Below are 17,819 nucleotides of genomic sequence, written 5' to 3'. Positions count from 1 at the left end.
AAAATCTATGGGCTTATTTATAATGAGTGAGGGTTACTGCAGTGTCATTGGAAGAGGTCTAGGTTTAACGGTAATAGGGAAGACAGTTGTTCATGATTATCCTTTGGAATGGTATTACAAAATGATACAACTTGTGGTGTTATGTCCTGAGAGCATTGCCAGTGCTTGGGAGCTCTGGTATCAAGAATGATGAGCTATATTGATAGTATTCTTGAGGCCTTGGAGGATTGGAAAGGGATTGGGCTACCTGTTGAATGCTCTCAAGGCGGTCTTTGTTCAAGAATGAAAGCCATCTCAGCTTCCTTCAGGGGAACTAAGGCACTCTGTCAGAATATGACTTGTATTTACTGGGGTTTGTTGGGAGCAGGGGCAGCAGTCCCAAAGTTTGACTGACTGTAAAAGGGAAATCATTGAGGAAACACAGTGGAAAGTCTGAGGTTCTGAGCATTGATGTTACACCTTTTTCAACTCCATGAAACAGGTGGCAGCCACTTGCTACTTCATTTCTCTTATGAATGCTTTAAATATAGATTTTGATTTTCTTTTATGAATGCTTTGAGAAAATATGTGATTGTGTGAGCTCAAACAACTGTTATGGCGGCATGGTGGCACAGTGGTTAGCACTGCTGCCTCACAGCACCAGAGACCCGGGTTCAATTCCTCAGGTGACTCTCTGTGTGGAGTTTGCACATTGTGTCCAGTTTTGGTCCCCACACCTCAGGAAGGACATACTGGCACTGGAGCGTGTCCAGTGGAGATTCACATAGATGATCCCTGGAATGGTTGGTCTAACATACGAGGAACAGCTGAGGCTCCTGGGATTGCATTAATTGGAGTTTAGAAAATTAAGGGGAGATTTAATAGAAACTTACAAGATAATACATGGCTTGGAAAGGGTGGACGCTAGGAAATTGTTTCCATTGGGCGAAGAGACTAGGAGCCGTGGACACAGCCTTAGAATTAGAGGGGGACAATTCAGAACAGAAATGTGGAGACATTTCTTCAGCCAGAGAGTGGTGTGCCTGTGGAATTCATTGTCGCAGAGTGCAGTGGAGGCTGGGACGTTAAATGTCTTCAAGGCAGAGATTGATAAATTCTTGATGTCACAAGGAATTAAGGGCTACGGGAAGAATGCTGGTAAGTGGAGTTGAGGTGCCCATCAGCCATGGTTGAATGGCGGAGTGGAATCGATGGGCCGAATGGCCTTGCTTCTGCTCCTATGTCTTATGGTCTTACGGTCTTATTCTCTCCGTGTCTGCGTGGGTTTCCTCCGGGTGCTCTGGTTTCCTCCCACAATCCAAAAATGTGCAGGTAAAGTGAATTGGCCATGCTAAATTGTTTGACGTGTTAGGTGAAGGGGTAAATGTAGGGGAATGGGTCTGGATGGGTTATGCTTTGGCGGGTCGGTGTGGATGTGTTGGGCCGAAGGGCCTGTTTCCACACTAAGTAATCTAATCTAATCTAGTCTGGTAAATGTAGAGTGATAGGGTAGGGCGATGAGTCTGGGTGGGTTACTCTTTGAGTGTCAGTGTGGACTTGTTGGACTGAATGACCTGCTTCCACACTGTAGGGATTCTGTGATCCTATGTTATCGTGTGAGGGACTGAAGTGGGATTACCAGTTGCTTGTATTTTTTGGTAAAAAGAAAACATTGTTTATAGTGAACAGCTTTTCATCAATGGAGGAGGAGAATCAATGTTTCGGGCATAAACCCTTCATCAAGAATTCCTGAATTCAAGAATGTCGATTCTTCTGCTCCTCGGATGCTGCCTGACCTGTGCTTTTCTAGCAACACACTCTTGATTCTGGACTCCAGCATCTGCAGTCTTCACTTTTTTCTAGATTTTCATCAACGATTGTTTTTGATGTTGAATACAGTTTAAAAAAAGTCTTGCCCAAACTGTTTTTATTTTCAGAAAGACACATGTATTGCCTAATGAGAAAAGCTGGAGTTTTGCACTTTAATTTATGTTTTCCTTCAATATATGAATACAGTTAGTGAATTAATGTATGGTGTACTTCTGAGGGCCAGCCTGGGTACATAGATCAGGACATTGCATACCTTCAACCCATGATTTTCTATCCATTAATTTTAACAAGTAATAACTTTCAGCTTGGAAGCAAGAAGAGAAAGATAGGAACAGGCAATAAGCTAGGCTGAAGAAAGAAGATAATTACTGGAACCTATAGTAAAGGATAAGGTGACTGATCACTTGAAAATTTTCAACTGATCAGAGAGAACCAGCATGAATTTGCAAATATAAACAGGCTTGATGACCTTGAGTGCATATTTTTGAAGAGGTGACTTAAGCAATAGACAGGGAATGTCTGTTATATTTGTTTGTATATACTTCCAGAGGCATAGAATAAAGTTTCTCAACAAAGACTGTTAATTAAAGTTTAAGCTAATAGAATTAAAGGCAAATAAATTATTGACCTTGTTGAGTTGCAGGAGACTGAATATAGGGTGATGGACAGGTAATCCTTCTCTAGTCAGATGTGACAAATGTTTTTGCGGTGATCTGTTTTGGGGCCTCAACGTTTCACCTTTAATAGTTTAGATGATGGAATAGAAAGCCACTTATCCAAATTTGTGAATGACACAAAGAAAGGCAGAATTGTAAGCAGAATAGGAGTGACAGCATAAAATCACCAGAGCATTTTGGTAGGTTAAGTGAAGAGGCAAAACTGACAAATAGTTTAAAATGCAATGGATCTAAAAATGATTAACTAGCGCATATTCTAAGGCTAGATTGGTAGAAAAATGGAGTTCCAAAGGGACATGAGTTCAGGTGCATAAATCATGAAAATATGAACAAGTAAAAAAAATCAAAATGTTTAATGGAATGCTGTAGTTTATTTCAGCTAAATAAAGCTGGTTGGAGTGGTAGTACTGGGAATATTTCTGGACATCATCCCTTAAAGTTTTGGAGCAAGTGCAGCACAGCTAAACATGAAAGAGGCGAGGGAAAGAACTCAGTCAGCAGAGCTTCCCTTTAAGATCACAGCCATAGTTTCCCTTTAACTTCAGTGTTCATTCATAAAGTCTACTAGTTGTTCAAATGTTAACATTTTTATCTGAGTAACCAGTCACATGAATTTCTATAAATAACATACTTTACGTACAATCTGAAGGAAGTTGACTTGTTTGCCATCTATGTTTGTGTGTCATTACCCCTTTATTGATTGTTTCTATGGAGTTTTGATGTAATCTGTCTGGTTACTATATAGGCTTCCACTAACCTTGCGTATCTTATACTTGTGCAATATTCTCTGATGTTTTCTTAACTGGGTGTATTTATGTGCAATAATGAATGTAGCAGGACTGGTTGAGAGAGCAGTTCATAAAGCATTGTGCATCCTGGACTTCATCAGCAGGGTCAAAGAGTACAAACAAAGGTTTGTTCACAGTTTGGTCTTAATTAAGGTATTGCAACCAAACCTTAGCATCACACGTTAGGAAGGTTGTGAATGCATTAGAGAAAGTTCAGCAAAAATTTGCAAGACTGATGCAAAATTTGATGAATTTAAATTATGTAGAGAGATTAGAGAAATTGAGACTATTATCCGTGGAAACAAGGTTGACTGGAGATTTTTTAGGTTCTGTCCAGAATAGAGAGATTGAAACTGTTCCCATTGGTGGAAGGATCAAAGGGCAAGACAAAGGTATTCGGCAAAAGAATAGCTTCTGAGCTATAACCATTCTATGATTCCAACCATTCCAAAAAGTCTATTGTGTCCATGCAAATTCTCAAGAGCTATCCAATCAATTACTTTCCTTGCTGTCTTCCCAACCTTGAAGGTGTATTTCTCTTGAGGGTTCATCAGTTTTGTTTTGAAATCATTGATCGTTTCTGTTCTATCAGCCTCATGGCAGAATGTTCCGTGTCATATCAGTTGTAAAAATGTTATTCCCCACAATGCTACATCTCAGGCTGAAAGCATATAGAAAATAGGAGGAGTAGGCATTCGGCCCTTTGACCTTGCTTGACCATTCATTATGATCAGAGCTGATCAGAGCTGAGATAGCTTTGGCAAATAGGGTAAAGGAGAATCCAAAAGGATTTTATAAACATATTTAAGGACAAACATATTTAACTGGGAAGACTCCTCAAAGATCAGCAAGGCAGCCTATGTGTGGAACCACAGGAGATCGGGGAGATAGTAAACAAGTATTTTTTATCAGTGTTTACATGGAAGATATAGAATGTGGGAAATAGATGGACATTTTCCAAGATGTCTCCATATTACAGAGGAGGAGGTGCTGAATGTCTTCAAACACACAAAAGTGGATAAACCCCAAGACCTGATCAGGTGTACCCTAGAACTCTCTGGGAAGCTAGGGAAGTGATTGCTGTGTCCCTTGCTAAGATATTTGTATCATCAATAGCCACAGGTGAGGTGCTAAAAGACTGGAAGTTGGCTAACGTGGTGCTACTATTTACGAAAGGTAGTAAAGAAAAGCCAAGGAACTATAGACCTGTTAGCCTGACATTGGTGGTGGGCAAGTTGTTGGAGGGAATCCTGAGGGACAGGAATTACATGCATTTGGAAAGGCAAGGACTAATTAGGGATAGTCAACATGGCTTTGTGCATGGGAAATCATGTCTTATGAACTTGATTGAGATTTTTGAAGAAGTAACAAAGAGGATTGATGAGGGCAGAATGGTGGACATAAGACCATAAGACATAGGAGTGGAAGTAAGGTTATTCGGCCCATCGAGTCCACTCCGCCATTCAATCATGGCTGATGGGCATTTCAACTCCACTTACCAGCATTCTCCCCGTAGCCTTTAATTCCTTGTGACATCATATTTATCAATCTAAAGGTCTAAAGACATGATCGATATGGACTTCAGTAAAGTTTTCAATAAGGTTCTTCAAGGTAGACTGGTTAGCAAGGTTAGATCTCATGGAATACAGGGGAGAACTAGCCATTTGGATACAGAACTCGCTCGATGGAAGAAGATAGAGGGTGGTGGTGGAGGGTTGCTTTTCAGATTGAAGTCCTGTGACCAGTAGTGTGCCACAAGGATCGGTGCTGGGTCCACTACTTTTTGTCATTTATATAAATGATTTAGATGTGAACATAGGAGGTACAGTTAGTAAGTTTGGAGATGACACCAAAATTGGAGGTGTAGTGGACAACAAAGAAGGTTCAGTACCTCCTCACTCCCTATATCAATCTGCTGAACAACCTCACAGTTCATCTTCTCGAATTCTGTACCTACATCTTCCTCTTCCCAAGGGAAGACAAATGTGAAATTCTCCTCTAACACTCTACCAATGTCTTTCAGCTGCACATGCAGATTTTCCCTTTGCTCTTTTCCCTGGTTATTCCCTACCCCTTGATATACTTGAAGAATATCTTGGGATTCTTCCTTATCTTGCCTCCTCATGTTTTCTCATGTTCGCTCTTTACTCTCCAAATTGTTTTCTTAAATCCCTCCCTCTGCACATTCTATTTGGTCCTCTGTTGATTTGCTCCCTTTGTAACTGTTAAATACCTTTTTCCTTTTTATCTAGTTCTGAATATCCCTAGACATCCAGGGTTCTCTGGGCTTGTTGCTCCTACATTTGACTCTAAAGGGAACATATTGGATTGTACTTTCCTCAGTCCCTTTCTGAACATCCCCAACTGTTCTGCTGTAGATTAACTCTCAAGTAAATATTCACAATCTACCCGGACCACATCCAGCCTTATTTTAAAAAAAAGCTGCTTTCCCCAATCAAAAACCTATTTTTTTTTTGCAGACCATTTTTATTTCCCATAACAGAGTTAAAACTTTTATGATGTTTTGGTCGCTAGTACTAAAATGCATCCCTACTGCCACCTTGAACACCTGTTCTCCTTCATCTCCCAGAATTGGGTCTAGCACTGCACTGTCTCTTGCAGGACCATCTACAGTTGGATTTGATTAGGTTTGATTTGATTTATGATTGTCACATGTACCTAGGTACAGTGAATAGTTTTGTTTTATGTGCAGTGTAGACAGATCTTAACATACGAAGATGGTAAGGTGATTGAACAGAGTGAGAAGTACAAAATTATTGCTGCAAAGAGGGTATAGAAAAAGCAAGATCAAATTCAGGTTTAATATTTGAGATGTCCATTTAGGAGTCTAGTAGCAACAGGGAAGAAGCTTTCTTGAACCTGTTGGTAAATTTTTTTAAGCTTTTGTAACTTCTGCCCATTTTAAGAGATTATACCCGGGGTGGGAAGAGTCTTTGATGATGTTGACTGGCTTCCATAATGGACTGGGCTGTGTTCACAACTCCCTGTAGTTTCTTCCAGAACTGGGCAAAGCAGTTGCTGTACCAAGCCATGATTTATCCAAATAGAATGCTTTCTATGGTGGATCGATAAAAGTTGGTGAGAGTCCTAATTGTGTTGCCTAATTTCCTTAGACTCCCAAGGAAGAAGAGGCATTGTTGTGCGGCCTTGACTGTTGCATCAACATAGGTGGTCCAGGACAGATTGGATGGCCATCACTCCTAGGAGTGTGACACATTGCTGCTATCACAGAGATGTGACTGGTGGGGGGCAGGTCAGGCAACTCAAGATTCCAGAGTATATGATCTTAAGTCAGAGCAGAAACGTGGAGGATAAGAGGCAGTGGAGTCACATTATTGTTGATATGTTGAGAGAAAAAGCTCTAAAACCTTTAAGTTTTAGTTTTCCCAATTAATATTGGGGAAGTTGAAATCCTCTAATGCGATCACTCAGAAGCAAGATGCTACTGCCTCACAGTGCCAGGGACCCAGGTTCGATTCCAGCCTCGGGTGACTGTCTGTGTGGAGTTTGCACATTCTCCCTGTGTCTGCATTGGTTTACTCTGGGTGCTCTGGTTTCCTCCCATCAGTCCAAAGATGTGCAGGTTAGGTGAATTGGCCATGCTAAATTGCCATAGTGTTCTGAAATGTGTAAGCTGGGTGCATGAGAAGTGTGGAGTAATAGAGTAGGGGAATGGGTCTGGGTGGGATACTTTGAAGGGTCAGTGTGGACTTGTTGGGCTTAATGGCCTGTTTCCATATTGTAGGTATTTTATATTTTATTCCATTCCATGATAGCTCATATGACGTCATTATTTTTATAAGTCTCAGTGAATTGTCGTCATATCTGCTTTTCAATTGCCTGTTGGTTATTTGAGAGCCTTTACACACACTCCTCTTGGTATGGCTAGCCCCTTTTTATTCCTAAGGTCTACCCATGAAGCCTCATTTAATAACCCTTACAAGAGATCATCCTTCCTTATTATAGTAACTGATTCCTTAATTAATAATGCAACTCCACTGCTTCATATCACCTGGCTCCTGTCCTGTCTAAAGATCTTATATTGTGGAATCTTGAGTTGCCAGACTGCCCCTTCTCCAGTCATATCTCTGTGATACCAACAAAGTGTCAATCCATGCTCTTAACTCATCAGCCTCATTTTACTGCTGGGACGATTACAGATGAGGCCATCCAGTCTTGCCTTAGTTCCTTGTGACTCGACATGCCTGAACTATCTCTACCTAGATTCCCTTTCTGAGTTATGTTGTGTCACTATTGACCTCATGCACTGTGTTCCAGTCCCTGCCAAATTAATTTTAAATGCTTCCCAATAACAGTAGTAAACCCTCCCACAAGGATGTTGGTCCCGTTCTGGTTCGGATGCAGACCGTCCCACTTATAGAGGTCTCACTTTACCCAGAGACCATTTCAGTGAACCGTACATCTAAAACTCTTCCTACTGTACCAACTCTTGAGCCATGCATTCATCTGCCCTGGTTCCTCAGTGTTTTCACTGTATTCACAACATGTGTTACGTTCGCAAAGAAATCCAATGGATTGGCTAAACTTGATTTCCCTTTCATAAAAAGTTGCCTTTGCCCAATTACCTTGAACTTCTCCAAGTGCCCTGCTAATACTTTAGCATTTTCTGACATTTACCTGATGACAGACGTTAAACTAACAGGCCTTTAGTTTCCTGCTTTGTCTCCTTCCCTTTGTAAATAAAGGAATTACCTCAATTAGAAGAACACAAAAAGTAAGTTTTGAAAAATTAAAAACCATTGTATCAAATATCTCACTAGGCACTACTTTTAAGATCTTAATTTAAAATCCACCGGACCAAAGTTTGTTCAGTAAGGGTCTGTCAGAGAATACAGGTAGTCTGGAGAGTTGGGCAGAAAAGTGGCAGATGGTTTTCAATCCAGATAAATGTGAGCTGATGCATTTAGGCAAGACTAATTCTAATGCGAATTATACAATGAATGGAAGAGCCTTGGGAAAGGTTGATGGGCAGAGAGATCTGGGAGTGCAGGTTCATTGTACCCTGAAGGTTGCTGCACAGATGGATAGAGTGCTCAAAAAGGCATATAGTATGCTTGCCTTCATTGGATGGGGTACTGAGTATAAGACCTGGCAAGTCATGTTAAAATTGTACAAGACATTGGTTTGGCCGCATTTAGAACACTGTGTACAGTTCTGGTCACCACATTACCAAAAGGATGTGGACGCTTTGGAGATGGTGCAGAGAAGATTTACGAGGATGTTGCCTGGTATGGAAGGTGCTAGCTATGAAGAAAGGTTGATAGTTTAGGTTTATTTTCATTAGAAAAAAGAAGATTGAGCAGGGACCTGATTGAGGTTTACAAAATCATGAAGGGGATAGACAGGGTGGATAGAGACAAGCTTTTTCCCAGGGTGAAGGATTCAATAACGAGAGGTCACTCTTTCAAGGTGAGAGGTGGAAAGTTTAAGGGGGATCAATGCGGCAAGTACTTCACACAGAGAGTGGTGGGCATTTGGAGCGCGTTGCCAGCAGAGGTGTAGAGGCAAGCACGGTAGATTCCTTTTAAGATGCATCTGGACAATTGCATGAGTAGGTGGGGAGCAGATGCTTAGGAATTGATCGACAGGTTTAGACAGTACATTTGGATAGGCTCAGGCTTGGAGGGCTGAAGGGCCTGTTCCTGGGCTGTAAATTTTCTTTGTTCTTTGTTCTGTAATTTTCCTTGAGTTCCTCTCTCACTTCCACTTGCTGATTGATAATTAATTCTGGGATCCTCTATTCTGGGATCCAATGCAAAATACTTGTTCAGTTCATTTGCCATCTCCTTATTGTTTGTTTATGCATACATGGGTTTGGATAGGGAAATTGGCAGCATTGTAAATGGAGGTCCTTAGCTTAGAATAAGTCAGCAGAAGAAAGTTGTCAGTGTAACAAGAATGGTCACAGAAAAGCCCTGAATAGGATTGGAAGAAGATATTGTACATTCCTTCCATATAAATTGGCATAACTAGTTCTCAGGACAATTCCTGTATCCCAATCTTTTATTTGGAGGAAATGAATGAAATTAAAAGGTGACTTGTTTTGAATTGAGAACAAGTTCAAGAAAGCAGAGGAAAATGGTGATGCAAGTGGAATGTTTGGCTGCTGTTCAAACAAGAAACTAAGGACCCAAAAATCATTCTGGTGAGGGCTGTTGTCAAGGGACTGTATGTTCATGTGTCCAGAAACCCGGGTTCAATTCCCAGACTGTCAGTGTGGAGTTTGCACATTCTCCCCATGTCTGCATCGTTTTCCTCAAAGTGCTCCGGTTTCCTCCCACAGTCAAAAGATGTGCAGGTAAGGTGGATTGGCCATGCTAAGTTGTCCATAGTGTCTAGGGATGTGCAGGCCATGGGAAATGCAACGATACAGGGATAGCATAGGGGGATGGATCTGGATGGGTTGCTCTTTGGAGAGTTGGTGTGGACTCGATGGGCTAAATGGCCTGCTTCCACATTGTAAGGATTCTATGATTCCATGAACCCAGACACTCAAATGAGTCATCAGAGATTTTTGATTTCTACTTTTATTTGTCATCCTTTTGCATCTGTTTGAGAATATCATAAAAGTGTTCTTGGTATAATCCTGGGAATCTCCTGCTGCAACCAAGTTCTGAGTCAAGCAGCTACATTAGGAATCTGGTGGCATGCAGATGTCCTGCCTTGCAGAATTGGGGGATTTGAACCCGTAATGCTGGGCATGATGAGTTGTGAAAGGGTACTGTTGTCGGACTGCCCCTCTTCACACCAAACTTGAAGGATCAATGCCGCTGTAGTTTTGCATTGCTTTCAGACGCTTGCTGTAATCTTTGCCAAATCTCCAAAACATTTAGGGTTGAGGGTAATGGGTAAAAAAGGCATGAAAGCAGAGGTGTGGGCTGTCAGATCAGTCATGATCCTCCTGAAAGGCAGAAATGACTCAATAGGCTGAAGGAGCAGAAGTAGGCCAAATGTATTACGCTGTTAGGAGTGCAGGGATCACTACTGTCCAATGAACAGTATATTTAGACTTGCATTTCAGATCCTGTTCCTCAAATGCTGTCCTCAAATTCTGTGGTCTCAGAAATTTGCCACTGTCCTCCACCTAACCCACAATGTCATGAGAGCCATGATTCTCAGCAACAGATCCACCATACTCTTTATCAGAATGAAGACTTGTCACAAAGGCTGGGTCATCACATCAACACTCTCTTATCATCTTTGCTGCAATACTACACACTTAGCTGCCGAAAGCTACCAACAGACATGAAGATGATTTACAAAACAGACAGGAAGAGCTATTTAATCCATGTTATCTTCAACCCAAAATCAAAATCCTTCCAACTTTAATCATTGAGCTCTGGAATATATGCTCAGTCAGAACTGAGTTCCAGGTTGTTGTTGTCTCATTTAAAGTGATATATCATTGTAGATACTGAACTTCATAACTAATGCAGAACAGTTTTAAAATGCTGGGTGCATTTGACCTGTGAATTGAATTTGACTAACACAACATTTGCTGCATTTTTGATTAGCCTTGGGAAATGTTGTTTTTCGAAGATAAAACGTTACAGCGCAGTACAGATCCTTCGGCCCCCGATGTTGTTCCAACCTGTGAAAATAATCTGATGCCCATCTAACCTACACCATTCCATTATTATTATCCATATGTATGTCCAATGCCCTATTAAATGCCCTTGATGTTGGTGAGTCTACTACAGTTGCAGGCAGTTCATTCCATGCTTTTGCTACTCTCTGAATGAATATTTGTCTCTAATATCTGTCCTAAATCTATCAACTCTCAATTTAAAGTTATGTCCCCTCGTGTTAGCCTTCAACATCCGGGAAAAAGGCTCTCACTGTCCAACCTGTCTAACCCTCTGATTATCTTATATAACTCTATTAAGTCACCTCTCAACTTTCTTCTCTCCAACGAAAACAGCCTCAGTTCCCTCAGCCTTTCCTCATAAGACCTTCCCTCCATATCAGGCAACATTCTAGTAAATCTCCTCTTTGTACAGCTGAAGCATGATCTTGTGGCTCTGAAACTCAATCTTCAAACAACAAAGAAAATTTACAGCCCAGAAATGGACCCTTCAGCCCTCTAAGCCTGAGCCGATCCAAATGTACTGTCTAAATCTGTCGGTCAATTCCTAAGTATTTGTATCCCTCTGCTCCCCACCTACTCATGCATTTGTCCAGACGCATCTTAAATGAATCTACCGTGCCTGCCTGTACCACCTCTGCTGGCAGTGAGTTCCAAATGCCCACCACCCTCTGTGTGTGAAGTACTTGCCCCGTGTATCCCCCTTAAACTTTCCACCTCTCACCTTGAAACGTGACTTCTCGTTATTGAATCCTTCACCCTGGGAAAAAGCTTGTCTCTATCCACCCTGTCTATACCCTTCATGATTTTGTAAACCTCAATCAGGTCCCCCCTCAATCTCCTTTTTTCTAATGAAAATAAACCTAACCTACTCAACCTCTTCATAGCTAGCACCTTCCATTCCAGGCAATATCCTCGTAAACCTTCTCTGCACCCTCTCCAAAGAGTCCACATCCTTTTGGTAATGTGACGCCCAGAACTGTACACAGTATTCTAAATGTGGCCGAACCAATGTCTTGTACAATTTTAACATGACTTGCCAGCTCTTATGCTCAATACCCCATCCAATGAAGGCAAGCATACTATATGCCTTCTTGACCACTCTATCCACCTGTGCAGCAACCTTCAGGGTACAATGGATCTGCACTCCCAGATCTCTCTGCCCATCAACTTTTCCCAAGGCTCTTCCATTCATTGTATAATTCGCATTAGAATTAGTCTTGCCTAAATGCATCACCTCACATTTATCTGGATTGAAAGCCATCTGCCTCTTTTCCGCCCAACTATCTCGTCTATGTATATCCTCCTGTATACTCTGACAGTCCCTTAAACTTTCTGCTACTCCACCAATCTTTGTGTCATCTGCAAACTGATACCTACAGTGCCCTCTTCCAGATCATTTATGTATATTACAAACAACAGTGGCCCCAATACTGACACCTGTGGAACACCACAGGTCACCTTTCTCCATTTCGAGAAACTCCCCTCAACTACTACTCTCTGTCTCTTGTTGCTTAACCAGTTCTTTATCCACCTAGCTAGAACACCCTGCACACCATGTGACTTCACTTTCTCCATTAGTCTACAGTGGGGAGCCTTATCAAACGCCTTACTAAAGTCCAAGTATATGACATCAACAGCCCTTCATCTAACAACTTGGTCACCTGAAGAACTCTATCAAGTTGGTAGGGCACGATCTCCCCCGCACAAACCCATGATAAACTCATTCCTTTCCAAATATAAATAGATCCTATCCCTCAGTACCCTCTCCAGCAACTTCCCCACCACTGACGTCAGGCTCACTGGTCTGTAGTTGCCTGGAATATTCCTACTACCCTTCTTGTACAGGGGGACAACATGAGCAGCCTTCCAGTCCTCCGGCACCTCACCTGTATTTAAGGATGCTACAAAGATATGTGTCAGGGCCTCAGTTATTTCCTCTCTTGCTTCCCTCAGCAACCTGGGATAGATCCCATCCAGTCCTGGGGATTTGTCCACCTTAATGACCTCTAGCTGACCCAACATATCTTCCCTACTTATGCCAACATGATCCAGACTAACCAAACTCTTATCTCTAATCTCAAGATTCATCATGTTCCTCTCGTCAGTAAACACTGATGCAAAGTAATCATTCAGAATCTCACCCATTCTCTCAGGTTTGGCACACAGCCTTTCTTCGTTATCTTTTAGTGGACCCATCCTTTCTCTAGTTACCCGCTTGCTTCTTATATAAGAATGAAATGCATTGGGATTTTCCTTAATTCTGGTAGCTAAAGCTATTCCATGACCCCTTTTAGCCAGCTTGATTCCTTGTTTAAGACTTGTCCTACTCTTCCGATATTCCTCCAAGGCCCATTATGTTCTTATCTGCCTAGACCTTATGTACGTTTCCCTTTTCCTCTTGGCTAGTCGTACAATTTCTACTGTCATCCACGGTTCACGAATGTTGACCTTCCTATCCTTTGCCTTCAATGGGATATGCCTATCCTGCACTGCTGTTAACCTATCTTTGAAAGCCTCCCACATCTCAAATGTGGACTTTCCTTCAAATAGCTGTATCCAATCCACATTTCCCAGCTCGTGCCTAATTTTGATATAATTGGCTTTGGCCCAGTTTAGTACTCTTACTTTAGGACCACTCTCTTCTTTATCTACGAGTATTCTAAAATTTACAGAATTGTGGTCACTTCCCAAAGAAATCCTTCACCGCAACTTCTACCACCTGTCCCAGCTCGTTCCCCAGTACCAGGTCCAATATGACCCCTTTCCTAATCGGACTGTCAACACACTGCTCTAGAAAACTCTCCTGGATGCTTCGTACAAATTCCACTCCATCCAGACCTCTGATGCTAAGTGTATCCCAGTCAATGTTGGGAAAATTAAAATCCTCCATCACCACTACCCTATTGCCTCTACATCTATTCATAATCTGTTTACCTATTTGTTCTTCTACCTCACCCTCACTGTTGGGAGGTCTGTAATACAGCCCCTACAATGTAACTGCACCCTTCTTATTTCTCAGCTCCACCCCAAATGCCTTCACTACCCAAGACCGCCATAGTGTCTTCCTTTAGCACAGCTGTGATATCGTCCCTGACCAGCAATGCAACTCCACTCCCCTTTTACTTCTTTTGTGAAGTGTCTATATTCTGGCAACTGAATGTTCCAATCATCATACCCTTCCTTCAACCAAGTCTCTGTGATGGCAATAATGTCATACTCCCAGCCACCAATCCAAGCCCTAAGTTCATCTGCCTTACACAATATACTCCTTGCATTAAAATAGATGCATTTCAGGCCAGCAGTTCATCTGCGTTCACCTGCTCTCTACCTATTCTTCCCTTTATTAATGCTATCTTCATGATTCTTACTGTCTCCAGTCTCTACCTTGCTGCCTACTTGTTTTCTCTTCTGGTTCCCACACCCTTGCCACATTCGTTTAAAACCTCCCCAACAGCAGTAGCAAAAACTCCCCCAAGGACATTGGTTCCAGTCTGGTTCAGATGTTGACCGTCCCTCAATAGTCCCACCTTCTCCAGAGCCGTTCTAATGTCTAACAAATCTGAACCCCTCCCTCCGACACCATCTCTCAAGCCATGTGTTCATCCTGCTTACTTTTTCATTTCTACACTGGCTCGCACATGGCACTGGTAATAATCCCGACATCACTATCTTTGAGGTCCTCCCCTTTAACTTCTCTCTTAGCTCTCTGAATTCTTCTTTCAGGACCTCATCTCGCTTTCTACTTATATAGTTGGTGCCTATATGCACCAAGACAACTGGCTGTTCACCCTCCCCTTTTAGAATGCTCTGTAGCCGATCAGTGACATCCCTGACCCGAGCACCTGGTAGGCAACGTACCATCCGGGAATCCCGTTTTTGGCCACAGAACCGCCTATCTACTCCCCTCACAGTAGAATCCCCTATGACTATGGCTCTAAGACTCTATTTCCTGCCCTCCTGAACAGCAGCGCCCACCACAGTGCCATGATCTTGACAACTGCTGCCCGACCCTGGTGAGCCATCTCCTCCAACAGTATCCAAGACAGTATACCTGTTTTGGAGGGAGATGACCGCAGGGGACACCTGCACTGCCTTCCTACTCTTTTTCTGTCTTTTGGTCACCTATTCATTGTCTCCCTCAGCAATTCTAACCTGCGCTGTGACCAGTTCACTAACCGTGCTATTCACGACCTCCTCAGCACCGCGGATGCTCCACAGTGAGTCCATCCACAGCTCCAGAGCCATCACTCAGTCAAACAACAGCTGCAGCTGGACACACTTCTTGCAAGTGTAAGAGTCAGGAACGTCAGACACGTTCCTAAGCTCCCACATCAAGCAGGAGTCACATGCCAACACACCATCTGCCTTCTTAACAACCCTATTAACCTGGGTGGCAACTTTCAGGGATTTATGCACCAGGACACCGAGATCTCTCTGTTCATCTACACTGCCAAGAATTTTACCATTAGCCCAGTACTTTGCAATCCTGTTATCTCTTCCAAAGTGAGCTACCTCACACTTTTCCACATTACACTGCATTTGCCACTTCTCAGCCCAGCTCTTCATCTTATCCACGTCCCTCTGTAACCCACAACATCCTTCAGCACTATCCACAACTCTGCCTACCTTAGTGTCATCCGCAAATTTACTAATGCATCCTTCTACACCCACATCCAGATCATTTATAAAAATGTCAAACAGCAGTGGCCCCAAAACAGATCCTTGCAGCACACCATTAGAACTAAGCTTTAGGACGAACTTTCCCTTCAATCACCACTCTGTCTTCTTTGAGCTAGCCAATTTCTGATCCAAACCGCTAAATCACCTTCAATCCCAAAATTCCGTATTTTGTGCAATAGCCTAGTGTGTGGAACCTTATCAAACGTCTACCGACGCCCTTATACACCACATCAACCAATTTACCTTCATCCACCTGTTTTGTCACCTTCTCGAATAACTCAATAAGGTCAGTGAGGCATGACCTACCCTTCTCAAAACCGTGTTGACTATCCCTAATCAAATTATTCCTTTCTAGATTATTATAAATCCTATCTTTTATAACCTTTTCCAACACCTTACTCACAACTGAAGTAAGGCTCACTGGCCTATAATTATCAGGGTTGTCCCAATTTCCCTCCTTAAACAAGGGAACATTACTTAATAAGCAGACTTTTAAGCCTGCATTGAAAATAGGTAAAGCAAATGGAGTATAAAAGTAGGAAGGTTTTGCTAAAATTATATGAGGCACTGAACAGTTTTAGTTCTTTTATCTAAGGAAAGATATACTGGCAATGGAGACAGCTGATTCAAAGTATGGAGGTACCGTCTTTTGAGTCTCTTCAGAAGAGTCATAGAGACGTACAGCACAGAAACAGACCCTTCGGACCCACTTGTCCATGTTGACCAGATAACCTAAATTAGTCTAGACCCATTTGCCAACATTTGGCCCATATCTGTCTCAACCCCTCCTATTCATATATCTATCCAGTTGCTTTTTAAATATTGTAATTGTACCAAATTCGACCACTTCTTCTAGCTGTTCATTCTGTACATGCACGACCCTCTGTATGAAAAAGTGGCCTTTAGGACTCTTTTTAAATCTTTCCCCTCCCATCTTAAATCCGTACCCGATAGTTTTGGTATCCTCTACCCTGGGGAAAAGGCTTTGACCATTCAGCCTATCTATACCCCTCATGATTTTATAAGCTTCTATGAGTTCACCCCTCAGCTTCCCACGCTCTAGGGAAAATAACCCCAGCCTATTTAGCCTCCCCAAACCCTCCAACTCTGGCAACATCCTTGTAAATCTTTCCTGAACCCTCTCAAGTTTCACAACATATTTCCTATAGCAAGGAAACCAAAAGTGGATTAACCAATGCCCTGTACAGGACCTCCCAACTCCTATATTCAATGCACTGACCAATAAAGGCAAGTGTATATGAGATGGTGCTATAAGTGTCAACTTGTAAACTTTTTACTGTACTCATTTCATTTGACAATAAAGCCAATACATTCATTCATTATCTGTCAACCTGTGACTCCATTTTCAAGGAATTATGATTGTGCATTCCAATGTCTCTTTGTTTGGTCACATACCCCAGGACCATAGCATTAAGCGTACAAATCCTGCTCTGACATGTGTTGCCAAAATGCAGCATCTCGCATTTCTCTACATTAAACTCCATCTGTCTCTCCTTAGCCCACTGGCTTATCTGATCAAGGTCCTGTTGTACTCATCTCTCCATTACACAAGCAATTTTGGTGTTATTTGCAAACTTACTAACCATACCTCCTATATTCCCATCCAAGTCATTTATTTAACTGACAAAAAAAGGAGACGCAGCACCAATTCTTGTAGCACACTGCTGGTCATAGGCCTCCAGGCTGAAAAGTCCACCACCACCTTCTGTCTCCTATCTTTGAGCCAGTTATATATCCAAATGGCTAGTTCTCCCTGTATTCCGTGTGATCCAACTTTGTTAACCAGTCTACCATGTGGAACCTTGTCAAAGACTCTATTGAAGTCCATATAAATCACATCCATCGCTCTTCCTTCATCAATCATCTTTGTCACTTCTTCAAAAAACTCCAAGTTAGTGAGACATGATTTCTCACACACAAAGCCATATTGACAAACCTGAATCAGTCCTTGCCTTTCCAAATACAGGCTGAGTAAGTTTGGTGTGTGCCCACTGAATTTAGAAGAATGAAAGGTGATATTATTGGAACATAGAAGACTCTGAGGGGAGTTGATAGGGTAGATTTGGAAAGACTGTTTCCCTTTGCGAGAGATTTTGGGAGTAGAGAGTATAATGTCAGAATAAAGAATCACCGATTTATAATAGAGAGGATGAAGACTTCTCTGAGGGTCATGTATCTGTGGAATTCTTTGGATGGATTTTTAATCAGGAAATC

At 42.1% G+C, this 17,819-nt stretch overlaps 1 protein-coding gene across 3 annotated transcripts in view; it reads left to right on the top strand.

Moving 5' to 3' along the window:
* LOC132833431 (sodium/hydrogen exchanger 9B2-like) overlaps positions 1–17,819 on the top strand; it is a 177,288-nt gene that overhangs the window by 59,122 nt on the left and 100,347 nt on the right. The window lies entirely within an intron of this gene.

Source organism: Hemiscyllium ocellatum, chromosome 36 (assembly GCF_020745735.1).
Source record: "Hemiscyllium ocellatum isolate sHemOce1 chromosome 36, sHemOce1.pat.X.cur, whole genome shotgun sequence".
Taxonomy (NCBI): Eukaryota; Metazoa; Chordata; class Chondrichthyes; order Orectolobiformes; family Hemiscylliidae; genus Hemiscyllium; species Hemiscyllium ocellatum.
Note: the sequence above shows the minus strand (reverse complement) of the source record. Positions and strands in the feature narration are given on the sequence as shown.